This window comes from Polyodon spathula, chromosome 13, assembly GCF_017654505.1.
Source record: "Polyodon spathula isolate WHYD16114869_AA chromosome 13, ASM1765450v1, whole genome shotgun sequence".
Lineage (NCBI taxonomy): Eukaryota > Metazoa > Chordata > Actinopteri > Acipenseriformes > Polyodontidae > Polyodon > Polyodon spathula.
In genome coordinates this window covers 35,729,928-35,747,951 of record NC_054546.1, presented here as the reverse complement: position 1 = coordinate 35,747,951, position 18,024 = coordinate 35,729,928, and the positions used below count along the sequence as shown (strand labels likewise).

The 18,024-nt window shown below is 36.5% G+C and overlaps 1 protein-coding gene across 1 annotated transcript in view; it reads right to left on the bottom strand.

The window, feature by feature from the left end:
* Positions 1-18,024, bottom strand: part of wwox (WW domain containing oxidoreductase) — a 363,108-nt gene that overhangs the window by 109,384 nt on the left and 235,700 nt on the right. The gene's annotated exons all lie outside the window — the stretch shown is intronic.

The window sequence follows — 18,024 nt, the reverse complement described above, 5'->3', positions numbered from 1 at the left end:
AAAATATTATTCTTGCAAACTCTAATCCTATTAAACCTGTAACCTTAACCAATTCTAGCTTATCAGACAGGTTGGTGGCCTGATAACAGGATTACCACAGCCTGATAAGATCAGGTTTTTATATTATAATTCTGACTCAATTTAAATTCCTATTATAACAAAGGAGATAACTGGCACTTTTAAAAAGATTTAAACTTATTTGTAGATTTTGCTTACCCGACACCTTTTGTTTGGAATCACTGGTAGCCTCAAACAGCTCTGAGACACTTGAATAATTTTACTTATTTTATGGCACCCTCAGTTAGCGAATGTTTCCACAGGACATTTCCAAATTACTGTGGAAACTGAAATTGTTTTCAAACTTACAGAAGAGATGTGTGTTCAAGCATAAACAATCTTTGAAACTATACACAAACATTTAAAAAATGTATTTATTGAAAAACAAATCTATTAAGCACAAATTAAAGGGTACATAAGGACCTTTTTATTTTATTCCAATGCGTTGCTACAACTGTTTACTTAAGGTGTGTGTATTGTTTACTTTTTTTTTTTACATTTTGACCACTTTTTGATCTTTTAAATTGCATTCCCTGCCTCGAGATGGCTTCCCATGTACCCGTATGGATCTCTCAGAACTACATTTCCCATCATCCTCCTGCTTACTGGCAAATCCATCTTAGTTACACATGTGAGCAGGAGGATGATGGGAAATGTAGCTCTGAGAGGTCCAAGCAGGTACATGGGAAGCCATCTTTAGACAGGGAATGCAATATAAAAGATAAAGTGATCAAAAAGTAAAAAAAATAATAATAAATTAACACACACCTTATGTAAACATGTAACATGTAACACAATCAAATAAAAAAGTCCTTGTATCCTTTAAATTAACAGTAATACCAATATGAGCAGTTCTCATATAGAAGACAACAGATTACTATGAAAATATTACAGATTAAGTGTGTATTTTCCATGTAGAAATGAAACGCTGACATAAATATTTGGTACCCAAATGCTGGATATGTTTCCACAGAAAGATGAATGGGAACAAACCACATGGGCCTCTCTCTTTCCTACATTCATACAAGGACATTGTATTTATGATCAATACTGAAATCTGAATACTCAAGTCTTCATTCCCTACACATTATAGTAATATTCCTAAAATAACAGCATTTGAGAGCATCAGATGCAATAATAGAACATGGAAAAAGTCGCCAATACACAGAATAGATATGTTCGTAATTTATTTATAGCATTATTTAAAAGACTATATACAATTACTTAGGCTTTATTGATTTTCTTTTAAATAGCCAGTGTTTTATGTGATATTTGCGTCTTTTTTAAAACAAATGCAAAGAGATTGCATGCAGGGAGGGTATCAGGTATTTCAGCTTTACATAACCCTGTTTTCTCATTCCCTTACTGTGAATTTGTTATGCTACCTCCACACACGACAGTCGTTAGCAGTAAAAGGATATATAGTAAGTACATGTCCAGGGCAACTTGTGAAGGACATTACAATTTATCACACATGGTTATATGATGGATAACACAAGAGTCTGGTATGAAAAGGAACAGAATACAAAACACAAAGAAGCCACATGTTAAGAATATATATTACATCCATCTAATTATATACACTACTATCTCTGATAGCTAGCTCTTTCTACTAATATACTGTATACATTATACACATTGATCACACAAGCAAAGAAATACAGATTAAATCACTTACAATAATGTTGCACAGATCAAATTATACTACAACCAGGAGAAGCAGCTTCCGCAAAATTAGTGTGAAGAAATGTATCAAAGCATTCACTTATGCTGTGTTTAAAGAGTTGCTTAGTTTTAATGGTTAGGTTCAGTGACATTATGTGCACTATAACATTACAGCAATCACGTGTGTGTTAACACTGTAGATTACATTGTTAATAGTAAAAGAAATGAAGGGAACACTGAAACATTGAAAAACATTTGCCATTTAATTTTTGTTTCTTTTAGTATTTCTTAATTTAGCACATATTTATACACAGGTAAATTCAAACAGACAAAGCATCTTCTCTATTTGATGAAAAGAAAATGAGTGAAGAGTCGATTTAGGCCAGTTTCAGTACTTATTGAACACTATTAGCAAAGCCAGGCAAAAAGACAGGAGGAAATGTGAGATGTGCATTAAATAGGCATGTCACACCTGTAGGAAAAAGATGATGCAGAAAACCATACCCTGGGCTTGATTGTAAGATCCTGAATTAGAAAGGAGTGGGGGGAGAAGTGGTCAATGAAATGCAAGAACGAGCTGACAAGGAAGATTTACTATTTCTTACAATCAGAATGTCTGAAACACAGAAGCAGCAGAAGTGTAACCATGTCTGGCCACAAGTGCAAAGAAAGTGTTTCTTGGTCTCAGGGGACAGTGCAAGAGACTCAAATGCCACCTCCAATCGTCTCAGATGCCACCCTGCACCATAAAATCAAAGTGAATAAAGCAAAACACCACCACAGACGCAGCTGTTAGGGCCACGCGGGAAAATACATGAAGAAATAACGACACAATAAGATATATTTTTTATTTAATTTACAGTTTGAACTTCTACTGTTTGAAGTTTTAATTTTGCGACCAGAGACAAGGTCACATAAAAAAAAAAGAAAAAAGAGAGCTTCATTTATGTGAAGGCGTTTTTAATAAAAAGTGAAATGCACCTTTTCATGTTTCTTTCATGAGTATCGTGTATCTCATGTTTTAATATATCCAGTTATTGAGTATTCAAAAACAGCTGCAATAAAACTATCCTATTATAAATATGCATGTGTGATATACTTTTTTTTTTTTTTCAAATTTGTTTGTGATTAATTTATTGTATGTGATGGGTTTGACAGCACTTGAAACTGAATCACTGTAATTCAAAACATAGCAGGTTCTGCATGGAAAACTGAACAGAACTGTACTACCCTATACACCACCACATGTTCTCACTTGAAGAAACCTATTTCTATATATTCAGATTCACTTATGTGTGTCTGTAATTGTGATGAGCATATCAGTCCACACCACTGGAATTAAATTCACAAGTTGTTAATTCCACTTGGAATACATGGCTTTGTGAACTTCCCCATTTGAAAACCACTGAAATACAAAACTCAACTGCACAGCGATCACATTCACATTTTCACAAAAATGTATTGCTTTGGTGTGTATAAATACATTTTTCTTTAGTTTAATACTAGAGTCTCACTATACTTTATCATTAACATGGTAAACAGTTTGTTTACATTCGACAAATGTATTTTTTGTTTGATGAGACATAAGCTGAAGGTTGTACAGTAAGGAAGAGGCAAACAAATCTACAAACAAACAAAAAAAAGCATCTGGAAAGAGCTGGTAAAAACACAGCAGAAATGTGTCAGTTTTTTCGAAGCAAGAAATAAGTGACCACATGAAAAAGAAGTGAAATTATTAAAAATTATTTGACTTCCACAGTGCATTTGTCATCCCCTGCAGGCAACCGATGGTGAAACCTCTTCACCCTTTGGTGTGACTGGGAAGGTTTTCCCATTGAAAAAGAAGCAAGGTGAAAAATGAGGATGTCGCCCAGTTGTTGCAAGGTTAGCACACCCTCTAATGGAGTGGTGCTGAAGCAGGCAGCTGCCAGAGGCCCTGGACCACTCAGCATCTCCAATAAACTGCCATCAGCAGGAGGCTATAGTACAGCCTTCAAGCTGAAGATAAACTACTGCTGGGGGCACAGCAGAGGCAGAAAAACAACACAGTGTGTGCTAAGCAGCCAGCAGCGACTCTGTTATGGGGAAAACCTGAAGTGCAATTGACCATTTCAGCACTAGCTGCGAGTCTATTTTTGTCAGCCCTCTCCAATGTACCTCATTACACCAGCTTTTAATATCTGAAATCCCCCATGTCTTCTATATATAAAAAAAAAAAAAAAAAAAAAGATGAGCTTGTTTTTGTTACCACGCACTGCACCTGCAATATAATGAAAAATACCTTTGCACTTCAGAATAGAAAGCAGTTTGAGTCTTTTTTTTACATTCCCTTATCTTTTAAGTATTGTTACAACCGTTCTAAGAAGTTCTGAGTACTGTTGCTCAAATATTGACTGTTAGTGATTATTTCAGTAGCTACCAATAGCATCCCTTGACCCCTCAGTGACATCTAAAAACCCAAAACAATCATATTCTGTCAGTTACTCCTGTATCTAAACACACAGGAGTAACACACTTTTATAGGGAGTTGTGTAGCAGTGGTTACTACAGAATAGAATGTACACTAACTCACCTTTGCTGACTAGCGGCCAAGTAACTGAATTCCCAGTTCAGAGAGAAGAGCACTGGGGCTGATGTCTATTTTTTTATTTTATTGAAGACATTGTTGACAAATTCATTGCACATGCTTTTAAACAGAAGAACCAGTCTTTATTTTGTACTGCAATCTATTTGAATTGTAACAATGGTGATAATTATACTGAATGTGACTCAAATAGGATTGTATGCAGACAGGAGCCAAGGAACAGTTTGTGATATAGTATGTACAGACGACTGACTACAGAATGGAAAACAGCATTCTGCTTGCAAGTTTCATGCCTTTGATTTACCATTTGAAATCAGGAAGGGCAACAGCCCACTGTTAAACAACACCTTAGACTAAGAACAACAGCATTATTGATATTAAAAGGCTATTATCTGTCACTGTCCAAGCCATTGTTTTGATCATTTCATCGCTATTTATCGAGATATGCTCCAGGTCTCTCACAAAAGTTGAAATATTTCCCTGAAGAGCTACAGCAGCCAAACTTCCTGTCAACAGAATCAAAGAATGCTGGCATCTTCCTATTGGCAATCATTTCCATTGGGCAGGGGGAAATACAGGCAGATCAAGCTCTCTTCCATTCTAATAAAACCAGGCAGAAATGTCTTGGCAGCTTGACAATAACAATCACACATAATAAAAAAATATATATTTTAAAAAGTGACTCCTTAAAAAATAATGTAGTGCTTCCTGTGTTTTATTAGATGTTCAATATTTAAACTCAGAAGGCTAACTAATAAGAACATTGCCTTCCCATAATGCATACCAAAAATACATTTTAATTAGTCCTCTATTGTTCAATAAAGCACTGACTCTATATATTCATTAATAAAAAATAATAATAATTTTTTTTTTAAAAATCACAGTATATTTTACTTGATCCCCTGTGGCACAGCATATTGTGTCATTCTCTGAAGAATGCTATAGTGCTTCTTGAATGCAGTGTTCATAAGCGTCTTTGGCATCCGGAAATCAAAAGTCACGTGATTGCAATATGGCTCCTATTATACGTTTAGAGGTCCTGCTGAAGAAATTTTGCAGGAGCAATTTATAAAACCATGCAAAAATGAAGCCTGTCATTTATGATTTCTAAATTTCTATAAACTGTCAAAAGTGTGGCATTGCATTATGCTTTATCAAACTGCATGATGGTCAAACATTGCTGTTAATAAAGATGGAAAGGGTTAAAAATTTTAACAACCACAGTTATTAAATATTGTTTAATAACAAGGTTTGGAATGAAACAGCAATAACTACAGCATGAAGTAGGTGGCTATCTTTTAGCCCACTTGAACTGTTTTCATGGACCAAACCTCATTATCACTACCCACTGACTTGGTGGTTAATTGCTTATTTCTCCCCCCATAATCGTGCTAAAAACATGTTTTATGTATCTTCATAAAGTCATCCAGTATCAAATACCACAAACTCAGGTATAGCAATAAGCATTCCATAGCTTTGTGCAATTAATAAAATAATCCCTTGAACAAATACGTTACATGCAGTAAATTCATTTTAAAACATACAAATATGGGAAAAAAAATGTAAAACTGGGGATAATATTACATACGTGTTCGATAAAGTAAAGCTTTTTCTACTAAAAGAGGCACACCTGCCTGCAGAAAAGTTTTGCTTCATTGAAAGGACAGTACTGAGTTGGAAAGACAGTAACAAATTGAAGCATCCATTTTGAGGTCCACTGCAGCAACAAGCCTATATATATATATATACATTGCTTTGCTTCTCGTCTTATTTGAAAAACTTCCTAGAAGTGGTTTTCTAATGTGCTGTGAAACATATACGCGGTGCATTGTTTTGTGTCTGTACAATTGATAGCGGCTGCCATACATTAAATAAATATGAGGATTGAACGGTATGTGATGATGCAGTACCAGAAAGAGGCAACAGACTTGGTAAAAGTGTAGTTTAAGCACAGTGAAGTACATGCAAGCAAGGTAAATACCATGACCATACATAGTACTGTATAGCAGGAATGACATGGTAACAAAAAGCGTTCATATCAGACAGTTGTAATCAGTTAAATAGTAAGTAGCTTTACATTTTCATTGTTGTACTGTCCGCTCACCTTTGAATGACGTTAGCAATCACCCTGGCAGTGACTGTACTGTATCTGTATTGTTTTACAGTATCGTTGAAATTACTGTTTTGTTTTTTTTGTCTGTTTGTTTTGTTTGTTTTGATTTTTTTTTTGATGTGAGTTCAGGGGTTGTTCTTCAACACAAATTCAGCATGAATGTTAAGCATCAAACATCAACCTGGACCACACTGATGTTACAGAAGTTTGTAATGTTCAGGTCTCTGCTGCCTTTCTCAGGTACAGTGAAAGCTTCCACTGTTTTCCTGTCATGCTTGGTATCGTGTTCCTTAGGATGACCTCTACTGAGTTTTAACAACAGGTTACAGAACGGATGTTTGTAGGTTATAGAATTTAACCAGCCAATGGGGAAGGAGATGACATGATTGGGTTAAAGACACACTTACGTTTGAAAGGTTCTGATTCACACCTTCCGTCTGCTTACTTTAAGATAGTGGTAGATTATATTATTTATTTAAAACATCCCCACTCTAGCTTAAAACTTTTAATTCACATACATAAGTTATGCTGAAAATATTACTAATAATATGAATGCTATTAAATAGCAACACCTACATTATGAAGTTTGTTATGCACGGTAACAACATTATATGTATCACAAATATTCAGCATTTTGACCATTTGCAAATAACATTGTTCTGCATAACAATTAGTAACTACAATTAATCTATTTAGTTTATGATCAGTCAAAACCTAAGGAGACCATTCATTTTTAAAAAAAATGAAATACGGTCATCAGTTTTGTCCGATACAATTTACTGTAAATGCAGCTTTGGTCTTTAATAGTATCTTTGTATGAATCATACTACTGTATTTACTATGATCCTACAAATAAGGGCAGCACACTAATTCTTGATACTCTAAAGCTATGTTTTAAAACAAATCTAATTATATTACTAGACTATCGATAAAGTGAACTTATCTGATCATTACCTACCTGGTTGTACAACGTGTTGTTTGTCTTTTATTATACTAGATACTTCTTTAAGAACAATGGAACATATTCAAATTGAACCTCTTTGCCGCAAATCTAAACACTGCCTGTGTATAAATGATTAAAACAGTACACCCCCTGGCTTTTAAAATAATTTGTAAAAGTGAAACACACTTAAGTGACCCCCGTGCATTGTCTGGCATGTTATTTTAATGATCTAAGTGTCAGGGGATCTGCCAATATTTGGAACAAATGAATAGACTGCAACTGTATGGTCAGCAGGGTTCTTGAATCACTGTAAAAAAAATCTTGTAAAACTTGTAATCATTGCAAACTACTGGTAAGCATTGTCATAAATACAGGTTCTAAAATGCTGTCTGTATAAATGATAATGACTGTACAGCAGGTGATGCTTTCTGTGTTATACAGTAGTGCTATTTTGTCAAATGCTTCAATTGTGTGTGAGCCACAAGAAGTCAGCATTGGTAAATAAAACAATGTCAAGTCTTTAAAAATGACCACCACTTAATGCTCTTAACACCATTAAAACACAATTCATAAATGTGTCTGCATTTATTATACAGGCAACATAGCCCCACTACTCTCACAGGTGTTAGCTTGCTACTGCAGGCTTAATAGACCAAAATCACAATAAAAAAAGGTGTCTATAAAAATCGGCAAAATAAGAGCAATTGCTCCTAATAACGTCTACACAAGCACTCAAGCCTAAGTCACAGTTCTAGAAACAAGCTGAGTTCCAGTCATGACGTCAATTGCTGCCAGCTCATCTACTTAAAATTGGCTTAACTTGGTTTGGTTAAAATGGCGATAAGCGTTCAGAAAATCAGCCAAAAACAGTGGAATCAAACGCGAAAGGCTTATTTCATTCAATGATGTGCAAACTTTAATTATTTTTGTCCTTTATGCATTACGTCACTGTGCTTTTCTTTTCCAATCTTGGATCAGAGCGGTAATTCTCAAACCCCCCTGTAACATTTAAAAACAACAGCTCTACTGAAATTCTAAGCGGGCACACAAAACAAAAGGAAACCTCTGCCCACACAGCGCTAAGCACCCATATGATGCCGGCACCTACGGGTGCAAGTATGTGGCTGCTTCACATACCAGCATTAGAGTGGCACACTGATCAACACAATATGTTTCCATAAACAACAGCTATTAGAGCTACACACTCAGTTGCAATCTGACTGCCAAAAACCACACAAAAGGGTAGAGGAGAAAAGTCAGTCTGTCTCCAATCTTCAATTTCCTGGAAACTTGGAAGATTCAGCTCCCTTTTTCCCCCCCGTGCAAGTTTGACAAGAACTATCTTCAGAACACAATGCACTATTTATAATTGTCCTATACACTTAAATGCTTTACAGTTTAATTATACATGGTTGTGAGTCGAGACTCCTCTGTAATGAGATTAGGTAGCGAGGAGAGACCTGTGTTTTTTAAGATTGTTCATAGGTTGATGATAAGACTGCTAACATCTTTTTTTTCTTTTTTAATAAATTCTACCACTAACACATGAAGACAACACTCTCCACAACAGAATGCTGTTCTATACAACATGTCTGTTTAATGGGCATTTCTTCCATGTATATGCATTCTGATATTTAGATAATTCCCTTATCTGTTGATGCATACTACAAGTCTTAAGCAAGCGATGAATTGTGCTTCCAATTCCACACACAGAAAATGTATTAGATGACTGGGGTGAATACAGTAGTACTGTGTATGCCAGCCTTCAGGTACACACAAAGTATTACTCATATTACTCATAAGCATACATTGTATCCATATCACTTAGATCAAAAATTGTATCACGCAAAAAGCTAGCGCATCAGTCACATCACGGCATTGTATAGAAAGTTAGGGGAAACCCTGCAATGTGACTGAAATAGAAAACCCACATTTTCCATTTGGCAGTCTAGTAGTGGCAGGTTTAGACATGGTCCACTGGACTCATAAATCCCACTGTGTGTCAGCCCACACTGTAAACAGTTTTGCAATGTTTGGACATTATGGCACAGGATTGCTTTGTTTGTTTATAGCCTAACCCTGTACAACTGCAGAATGCGTTACTAATGTGACACAACTTTGGGGGAGAAGTGAATGAAGTAATGGGATTAAATGAAATGTGTAATGAGTAAACTGGATCATGGTTGTTTAGATTAGTTTTAAATCCCCTTTGTTTCAATAATCCAAACAGTGATATACAATATACAATAGAAAATGCATGTAAATTCATACTTTATAACCCCCCACTATGTATGAGATATTACACAACTGCTCCTTCTTCACTGTACACCACCTCCCCCACGCCACAAACCTCTTCAAACATGTCCAGTTTGTGCACAAGTTTGTAATATGTGAATTCAACTCTTACTCGGGAGGCCACCAGCACCTTAAATACCAACATCACATCCCCTGTCCGTACCCCCGTCTCCCGTTCTTACAGCTTTTTAATATGGCCAACTTGGCTTGGCCAAGAAAGAAATTTGCCAGCTGCAAACACCACTTATTTTTTTCTAAAATACTGTACACCAAAAATAAAAACAATGGAAGAAAAATTGACGTTAAGCTCTTTAAATAACTCTTTTAAAAACCCAAACAAAGGCTGTAGTCTGGAACAGTACAAATAGCAGTGGAAAATGGTTTCTCGATTATTACAAAAACTACTTATCAGAAACACCTGGATGAATTACAGCAAGAAAAGAATTAGTAGCCATGACTAAGTAACACACTCCATTTTAAATTTCCACCACGTTTCTCCAGTGGTGGCTTATACAGAGACCTATGGCCTCAACCACCTGTAATTTTGCACGCCAGTGTGTGTCTGGACAACAAGTTTTGGTAGTATTTCATTTTGACACACAAACCATACAATTCTTTCTTATCGGTTGCACTGAGGTTTGCAAAATCTCTCCTGGCCTGTCCTCAATATGCTCCACAGCTGGTCTAGCCTGTAGCTCAAAATTTGGGGGCTTTGACTCTAGCCTGACAGCACCTGTGAAAAACTCCTCCAGTACATCCAGCCCATCCCCTGATAAAGCAGCACACAGTTACATTAGAAAAAACATTAATAAATCGCACTGCCAGGAGCTTGGGGCTTTTCCAGACTGTCCAAGTGCAGTAGGCGGGGCACTTTAAACACTTTACTAGAGATTAAAATCTTAACTCTCTGAGATTCAACCACTGGACAGGTCAAAGCTTGATTATAAATCAAAGGCTCCTCTAAAAGCCAATACCGGTACAGTCTCTCAGTACCAACCTCCCACTGAACCTTAAACCTTCTCCACACTTCCAGCATCCCCTTATAAAACACCGGCAGAACAGACAGATTAAAGTTTTAGGGAATTCATTAAAAATAACTGTCTGTCAAAATCTAGATCCTCTAACTTTTGAAAGAAAGCCCTCCAAGGGAGAGAATGAATTAAACAGCAGCCTCTGTAGAGACTGGATTCTGAAAGCTGCAACTCTGCTACTGATATCCACCAAACCCTGCTCCTCCACAGGCAGAAGCAGCACACTCTGCTTTACCCATCCCAGAAGAAATCTACTAAAAGACCGTTGATCTCCTTAACCAGGGACTGAGGTGGGTCAACACATCTTAACTTATGGCATAACACTGAAACAACCAAATTACTAATAACCAAGATCCTTCCCCTACATGATAGCTTAGTTATAAGCCAGCATCAATTTTGAAGCCTGCCTCGTACCTGCTCAATAATCTTATCCCAATTCTCTTTTGCCACCCCCTCCCTCCCAAAATCATACCCAGATAATTAAACACTTACCGATTCCACTGCAGACTTGCAGGTAAATCCGGTGGCCTAACACCTACCCCCTTTAAAAAAGCATTGTTTTTAGCCCAATTCATTTTCAAACAATTTCTGACAGTCATCTAAAACTTGTACATCTTGACTATTCTTTATAATAACTGTGATGTCATCTGCATAAGCCACCACTTTTACAGGCTCCATAGGCACATTTGGAATAACCAGACCAGTCACTAAAGTGCGTAGTCTATGTAAGAGGGGTTCAACTGAAAGACAATAAAGCATTCCAGATAAGGGGCAACGCTGACAAATGCTCCTCAACACTGGAAAGGGAGTGCTAAGGCTGCCAGTAAGTTTCAATACACTGTAAATGTTACTGTAAAGCATCTGAATGTGTCCCACAAACTTAGGACCAAACCCAAAAGCCTTAACTACAATTAACTTATGGTCAATTCTATCAAATGATTTCACTTGATCCAAAGAAATAAGACCTGCTTTGAAACCAAAAAGTCTGGAGGCGTCAAAGATCTCAGACTAAATAATCATTATCAAAAATTGACCTGTTGGACACACAATATGTTTGCTCTGGCTGCACAACAGTATTCAATACAGGCTTTAGACAGTATTTTATAGTCCGAACACAAGAGACTTACAGGGTGGCAATTCTTTACCCAAGTCTCCCTTCTTTGGAAGTAACTTTATGACTGCATGACAGCAGCTCAGAGGCAGCTCATGTGCCCTCATACTCTCCCTAAAGACCTCCAGCAGATTTTGTCCAATCTGTTGCCAAACAGTCTTTAAAAAGTCAACAGACAGTCCATCGATTCCTGGTGCCTTTCCCACGTTTAATCCATCCACAGCCTCAGAGAGCTCTTGCAGTGTCAGTTCTCTTTTAAGTGACTACTTGTCTTTTTCCAGAACCTGAAGCAGATCCTGGAGGAATCACTGGGCCTCTTCCGCCTCATACACCATCTTAGCCATGAACAGGTCTGAGTAGAAATCCACTGCCAACCTCCGGATCTCCCGCTAGGCCCATATAACTGTTGTCCTGTTTCTGTCCGCAGACAGTGAATCATTTTGCTCAGAGCGTTTTTCTTTTCAAGGGCAAATAAATACTTTGTAGGTGCATCCATCTGAGCAAGATTCTGAAACCGCGACCGTACTAGTAACTCCTGTACTTGTGTGTCCAACAGATCAGCAAGCCCCCTCTTTTTCAATCTCAAGTCTACAGTCTATAATTGTAATTGAACTCCAGAGCTCTGTGGAGCTCAGTAATATCCTCCTCGAAATCTTTCATCACTACACTAGTGCTCTTTGTAAAATTTATAGTATATTGTTGACTCAGCATTTTAATCTGAACCTCTGTCACATCCCTCCACTGTCGCAATGAAGTAAAAGCTATTTTTTCTGTCTCCATCTTTTCCACAAAAAACTAAAACTTTAAAAAAAAAATGAGCATCCTGCAGCAATCTGTTTTTAAAATGCCAGTAAGAAGAATGAACATTTATTTTAGATATAACCATATCTAACACAACCGTGTTTTGGAGTTTAAAATCTGGAGCAAATAACACAGCAACTCCTGCACTAAAGTTAGTACCATGGTTTAAAACAACCTCCCCTTTCCATTAATTAAACCAATCTGCCTGATTAACACTGTCTGTATGTATCTCCTGAAGATAAGCTGCATTTATTTTCTTTTGTAACAAATAATCAAAGTTGCCCTCCTTATTGTATCCCTCCCACCATTTACATTTAAAATGCCCAACTTAATATTCTGCATGGCAATGTTACATAGAGATAAACATGAAACTACACAAGTAATCAGAAAAAGAAAATATTTTATTTGATTAACACCATTGTTACTCTTTTTAAGTGAAACACAAATTTTACTAATCCAGTACTTTAATCAATCTTTTTTCTCAAGTCCTTGCACCACTGAATCCCTCACCACATGATTAGCGGATCCGAAAAAATTATCCCTCACATTAATCCCTCTTCGATTTTTAACAAACTCTAAAAACTTTTGGATACTCTGAGCGCTATAACCTCCTCTTGCCTGCTGGTTAGCTGAAAGATCATAACTACACAAGGAGTCTGTATCACTGCCTCCCCCCTCACCGTCACTTGTTGCACTCTCCTCTAGAGCCTGAGACGCCACGCCTTTCTTTGGGACTGATTTGCAATGTCCCTTCACGACCACAAACGTAACATTTAATTTGTTCAGAAGATACTCACTATATACTCACTGACATCAATGCGAAACATAAAGGCAATATCCAGAACAGTATCTGGAATATTTATCAACATATACAACTTGAGCTTTACATCCCAAAGGAATCATTGTGACTTCTTACATTACTTTGTCATGGCAGCAAAGTTCATTAATCAGCAGCTTGTTCTTTAAATAAGGTGGTACATTTGAAATTGTAACTTTTCTCACAGGAACAACAAGAGGCAAGACCGAAACCAAAGCCCCCCGCAATGACTAACGTCTCCTGAACAATTCGATGCACTAGCTCTTCTCTACTTAAAAATACAACCACTGCCTTGTTCATTCGAGAAGCCCATTTTATATTCTTCCCCTCCTACAACGTTTGCCAATTCAGTGACACATTTCTCCACACTAACGATGGAATCAACAATGATTTTTATAAAGTGCTTCCTAGTTAGCTTATCAAAAGAGGAATCATGTTCTCTTGGAACTCCCTTTCCCGGACCGGACAGCTAAATCAGCTGACAAAAGTCAGCTTTTTCTTAAAAAGAAGAAAAAAAAAAACACCCAGTAGCTAAAATAAATAAGTCAAAACCTTTAGAAATAATTGAAAAGAAAGAGAAAAACCCTAGATAGATAGATAGCTAGATAGATATATGGATGACTATTGTCAATGAATTCTATAGATCCCGAATAATTCAAATGTTCTAGTTATGAAAATAGAATACAATATATATAGAATTACAATATTTTTTTTTCAAAGCTTTAAATATTGACCTTAAAATGTTTTTAAATAATAACAATAATAGCTCATGACTCATGACATCATATTAGACAGTCACACAATAGATATAACTATATACAAAGATATACAATACAAAAGTATATTTATATAGTGACTTCTGTGACTAGCATCTCGGTATACAAGAATACACGCTGTTCACCTTTTTTTTGCGGAGAAAAAAATAAATGCATTAGCCATTTTTCTTTCACAGAGAACACAGCCCCCTGCGCTAATAAATCTGTGTCTGAGCCGAATGCTCCTTTGCCCTCAATTTCACTGGGATGGGTCACTGCAAACTCATTATGGTCTGTTTAGTCTCTGACTTTGACTTTGTTCCCACAAATACATCGTATGATTCCTGAATCCTTTTTTAAATGCAGATTTAAAAAAAAAAAAAAAAAAACTACTTCATTTTATTAAAAAAATGAATCATCCATTAAGTGTAAAAAAAAAATATTTAAAACAGGAATATGAATGGAAGGCGTGGTTTGGGATACAGCTTTACAAAAAGCGTTGCATTTTAGGAATATCTTTTTAAACTCAGTAGTTACATCATTTTTACTGCATTCAGAACTATGATTTGTAAAGGTCAATTTGAGAACATTTGAGAAAAAAAAGGTCTTATCCTGTTGCATTTTTGCATTGTGTGCAATCTGTTGCTTTTTTTTTCTTTCCATGTCAGGGAGAAACAAAGGAAAAATAAAGAAATCAGGATAAGGTCAATTCCTGGGTACCCCTACATATAATGGGGTTCCCCATCAGGCACAAATCTACACGCTCTTTGAGAGTGTCCCATACTGTCCTGGGTTTGAAATAATTAAGGTTGGTACTATACTCTGTAAGCCCATGTTAAAACATCCAACTTTTTAATACTTTCTGCTAAATATACCAATACCATGGAATGTAGATTTGAACAAAAATATGGAACACGGCAGTTTTAATACTGACTGAAAATAAAAAAAAGATAACTGACTATAATTATGAATAGCTTTGAATGTTGTACTTAAAAATATACAGCCTTGCGTGATTTGCTACTTTCTGTCACTTGATATGTAATCATTACAATGGGCAGAGTTTTCTGTACTAAGAGGCTTAAACACTTCAAGTAACAAATAAGTTAACTTAAAATCCTGAATCCACACTTTTGTATATAAAGTCATTAGGTGCTTTCACAGTCTGCAATTTATTTTACTAAAGCTTAATGCTAATGCTTAATCTTGTGCAAGGGTGATGAATTTGGTACCTATAATCCCCTGCTTAATTCACAAGAAAAATATGCAACATCGTGCTAGATGTATCGACGTCACTCCCGATTCAGTGACAGAATGAAGTGGAAGCTAAATGAATTGCCTGCTGTGCTATTGAGCTAACAAGTAGCAGCGGTAAACCTTTCACTAAAGCTTAACTAATGGAATCACTCTTCGAATCTCCCATTTGGTACATTGAGTCTCTTTAAGAAAGTCAAAATATGGCTGCAGTTTAAAAAGGACTGAACTTAAGCACCAGTGGACATTAAATCATCGAAAAACCACCACACGAATCAACATGACTGCCCTCCAGGGATCTCACTGTGCCACCCAACGCAGTTCTTGACTTCAGCCAGTGCCTCTAAACTTTTTTTTTTTTTTTAAATCAATTTTACACCACATTTTCGTGACTGATGGTGTGCACAAACAGAATATGAGGGTTGAAGACACTTTTAAAACTACAATGTGTTACTGTTCAAAGTTGAGCAGCCCAGCAGAATCTCCACATCATGTCTGTGTTGCTTGTAGACCCTGCACGGCAGAGTAGAAAACAGTGATTCAGGTGCAGGATAGGTCAAGAAATTGAGCTGCCCTTTCAAGCAAACAGTTAAGTGTTTAAAAGTGTTGGCAAGGCTGCACAGGGAAGCTCAGGGCTACACTAACCCATGCTACAGCTGCTTTGGGGTTAGACAAAGGCTCCAGTGTTGTCAATCTTGTCAACTTTTATATGCACTAAAATCATCACACAGTAAGGCAGAACAAAAAAAAAAGTCGAATATTTCTGTTTAGGAGAGTGCAACATAATGATTCTCTGGTGGCAGTGAAAACACTTTAGGTTTACAGAACAAAAGCTAAAATATCGAAGTGGCTATTTCAATGAGTTGAAATTCAGCCTGTGCCTCTGTTCCACGACCTTGACATGCTAACGCACTCCGCTATTAAAATTAACTTTTTTTCTTTCTCCCACTTGTGCTCATGGACAGTATAATTCTGCATTAATAAAGGTAGAAGCAATTCATAACCCACATTTTGAAAGGTACCGCAGCCTCATTTGCAGCCTACCCCCGCATAAATATATAATTCATAATTTCACAATTAAATGGGTTTTTTTTAGAGAGAACCCTAAAAACATCTGTTCCTTTATCACTCAGCTAAAGCTCCCCCCTGTCTCTCATAGTATTATTTCATTTCAGGTTTTTAATTTTGAGAAAATAAAAATGTCAGTAGCAAACATCCTTTGGCATAGCACTCAAATTCAAAATTAGAGCCATCAGTATGATGAAAAAACTGATGACCATATTAACAGTACAGTACCTACAGCATAGAATAGCAATGCAACGTTTATTCACAATTTGATGAGGGTTTCTCAAGATGTTAGCGAGAAACCAAACTAATGAATTACCTCTTATAGCTATTTTGAAGAATCATTAGTCACAGCAGTTAATATTTATTTTGAACTAGCATGTTGTGCCAATAGTTCCAAATTGAGTGTTTTTGTGACAGACTAATGTGTACTGGGGGTTAGGCTGAGACCCCCACAAACTCATTTCACTTGTGACAAGATCCAGACTTGAATCCCTCCTCAAAGGCTCTTGCACGTCCTAGTCCCCACCCCCCGCCCTTATTACAAAGCTGTGCTCAGGACATTCCAGAAATACACTGAAAGCATGAACAGGAGAAAAAGGGTTAATGGGCCATGGAAGACAGGACTGGCACCAACAAGATATAATAATACATTTGGCAGCCAATTCTGTGTCAAACCTTAATTCCCCAAGGGAGAGAAGGACACTGCCTAATCTGTATTCAGTCCTGACATTGTCCACATCTGATATGGAACATTAGCTACTAACTCTCTCAATAGACTGTTGTCCTTCAGTTTATATTACTTTATGTTAATAGAATAAAATTACATACAACATCGTTTGTCATTGTTACCAGGGCTTTTCCACACCTGATCTAAATGCATTTATTTACTGCTGAAAGGAAGGTAAAGCTAGGGGGAGGTCTAAAATCTGTCCAGGTTTATTGATCTTTGAAGCATTTTTTTTTCTTAAACGTTTTCTTCAATTTCTATTGTTTGCTTTCCTGAATTCACTTCACAATTCAAGTTTTTTTTTTTTTTTTTTAATAAGCGACAGGAGTGAAAAAGAGGCTTGAAACTTGGGGTCGAAAGGTCACAAGCTCGCTCAGGTAACTGACTAGCCCCAGCACAAACTCCAGGTAAGAACGGAGCAAATGTTAAAAATCTGAACTTTCAACTACTTTTATTTTTATTTTCTATTTGTTTGATTGGATGTCTTTTGATAAATTCATATTTATTTATTAACGTCCGAGTTATCATTAGTTTTATATGGAGTTGTTTATTTAAGCATTAAGGCATCGCTAGATTTTAATCATTGCCTAATATTGTCATCAGTATTGACAAAAGTGGGAGAACAGTGTGAAATGAAGCTTGATTATATCAAAGGTTTTCTGTTTAAACAGAGAATGGAAGACAGCAGATTGAAAGGCAGGCAAGTGAATTGGAGAAGTCCTGTTTTGAGAAACACTTTGAGATATAGAAGAGTGCTAGCTATTTAGCTATTTACATGTTCAACACACGACTTACTGGTAATGAAA